The following is a 2,651-nucleotide window of genomic DNA, read 5'->3' on the forward strand; positions in this document are numbered from 1 at the left end:
GAAAGTTGCTCACCTCTCCGCTACGATGCTAGTGAGTCAACTTTGGAAGCGACGACGCGAACGAAGTTTTTACCAAAATAAATCACGGTACAGTAATCGCTCGTTTAAGCTATCGTTAAGGTCGTGGCTCCTTCCAAACTTTTAATTTACATTTAGGGACTTATTTGTGGTTGTGTGGAAAATAAATTTGTTGGGTTTGAAGTGTAGATTTGGGGAAAATGAATTTAATGCTTTTATGGGTGAAAGTTTGGAGTTGGGTTTTTGGTGAAATTGATGAGTGTTTTCGTGGAAAAGAATTTGATTCATCTATGTGTGTTGTTGAGGAAAAGAAATTTGATGTGTTTGAGTTGTGGTTTGTGAAAATTAGTTTGGCATGTGTTATGTTTGAGTTTTATGGAAATTTGTGGTGATTGATGATTGAACTTGGTGTGAAATTTGTGGTTTTTTAATTGATCGAATTTAATGAAGATTGTGGATTAAATTTGATGTGTGTGGTGGAAAATAAATGTTTGAGTATGTTTTTTGTGGAATTTGAAAATCGTTAGAGTTAAATGAGTATTCAAAATGAGAAATCTTTTAATATATGCATTTACTTAATGATTGTCGTGAAAATCGTTAAATGAGTATTAAAAATGGGGAATCTTTTAATATCTGCATTTACTAAATGATTTTCGTGGATAGAGTTAGAGTATGCTCATGCATTTCATTGTACATGGCGACCAGATGGGCCATGGTGATAGTGGTGACCGGATGGACCACGAGATGATGCCATGTGATTTGTTGGTTCATCTTATCCTTGCGGGGATTGTCGTGTCGTGTAAGGTCCGCGATAGACTACACATTTTTGGTAAATCATGTTGACCCGTGATACTCGGTAAATAGTACTTCGGCATGTGATAGGCGGTACATTTACGATTTACGTTTTTAGTAAATCGTGCTGACCCATGATAGGTGGCACCTCGGTTATTTAGTACTTTGGCATGTGATAGGCGGTACAATTATGATTTATGGCCCTTCGAGGACGGTTTTGATTGGAATTTCGAGTCCATGTGTTTTGGCACATACTCATTGCATTAGGGTGCTTGGCACGCGAGTCATGCCTGATTTAATGTTATGATTGTGTGTGTAAACTCAAGTTGTTGTTGTGATTATGACAATTGCTAAGTGTGATTGTTTGGATTTGTATGCAAGTGTTGATTGATTGCGAAACCTCACGAGTCATGTTTGATTCAAGGTTATGATTGCGTGTGTAAACTCAAATTATTGTTGTGATTATGCCATAATTGCTAAGTCTGATTGTTTGGATTTGTGTGTAAGTGTGGATTGATTGCGAAACCTTTTCGAAACGTTTCAAAACTAAATTCTGCATTTTTCTGATGTGGTAGTCGAATACACTGAGTTGTAGTCAAATACAACCATCCTGATTTGGCTACTGACGTCTGTGTAGTCGAATACATAAGGTTGTAGTCGAATACATCTATGTTGTTTTTGCTACTGATTTCTGTGTAGTCGAATACACAAGGCTGTAGTCGAATACAGATATGTTGTTTTTGCTACTGACTTCTGAAACAGTCTTGTATTCGAATACAGAGATGTTGTATTCGAATACGACAGTGCAGTTTTGTTTAAAACTTCATTTTTCAACTCTGTTTATGCATGTTTGGCATAAGCAAACCCTTTCAAGGTGCATGCTAAGTTGAAAGGTTATTTTATGCATTGAAATCTAAATGTTATATGTTAATTGTTAATTTCGGTTGGTGACCCTTTACAACTATTGTGGAAATCTGGGTTTTGCCCTCAGATGAGAACCAGGATCTTCCCACCGGTTAGTACCCTGTAGATGGGAAGGTAGTTGGACACATCTAACAGGAGTTGTGTCAGGAGGATCTTGCAAGGAGCGGGGAGATCACCCGGGTCGTATAGTTTTTTGTAGTATGATCAGATTAAACAGTTGTATAGGGACTAGATGTCTTTCTTTTGTGGATGTATTTACTGTATGTTGGAAGACTGTACATATACCAATATTGTCAGCTAGACTTTTATTTTGATGGGTCCATGTACCACTTTGTGATGTGACTTGGGGAAGTTAAGATTCTTGGGCAATGCTATTGTACAGGTGTCTGCCAAGAATACCCCAGGGGTATGAGCTATGTTTGATAGGTCTCATAGCCCTGGTGCATTTTGCTGTTTTAAATACTTTAGATTTTTATTTCAAACTATTTCCGCTGCTTGTAAATGTTGTTGCCTTTTGTCGTTGTGTTACGACTTAAATATTTATTCAATAGTATTTCTTTTTTTCTATGAATTTGTTTTGAAAAAAAAAAAATACATTCACACTGTTAAAAAACGGGTTGTTACAATGGTGGCTAGGATTTTTGGTATTCCTTTCTGCTTACAAAATTTTATTTATAATGGTTTTGTGAAATAGGGTTTGTAGTAGTGGCTAGGGTTTCAGTATTATTTTCTTAGTGTTGGTCTTAAATGAGGAATAGAAAGAGAAAATATTATTATTATTATTAGGCTAAATTACATTTGTGGTCCTTTAACTTAATTTCAAGTAACGTTTTAGTCCTTTATCTTTTTTTTTTCCGATTTGGTCCTTTAATTTAATTTTAAGTGACAATTTGATATTTTATGTTTTAAAATTTCAA

The 2,651-nt window shown here is 35.6% G+C and overlaps 1 long non-coding RNA gene across 1 annotated transcript in view; it reads left to right on the forward strand.

Moving 5' to 3' along the window:
* LOC140918980 (uncharacterized) overlaps positions 1–2,301 on the forward strand; it is a 5,635-nt gene extending 3,334 nt beyond the window's left edge. The window contains exon 2 of the long non-coding RNA XR_012161483.1: positions 1,802–2,301. This is a non-coding gene — a long non-coding RNA (uncharacterized lncRNA). The remainder of the gene's footprint in view (positions 1–1,801) is intronic.
* The last annotated feature ends 350 nt before the right edge of the window (positions 2,302–2,651 follow it).

This window comes from Cicer arietinum, chromosome 8, assembly GCF_000331145.2.
Source record: "Cicer arietinum cultivar CDC Frontier isolate Library 1 chromosome 8, Cicar.CDCFrontier_v2.0, whole genome shotgun sequence".
Classification (NCBI taxonomy): domain Eukaryota; kingdom Viridiplantae; phylum Streptophyta; class Magnoliopsida; order Fabales; family Fabaceae; genus Cicer; species Cicer arietinum.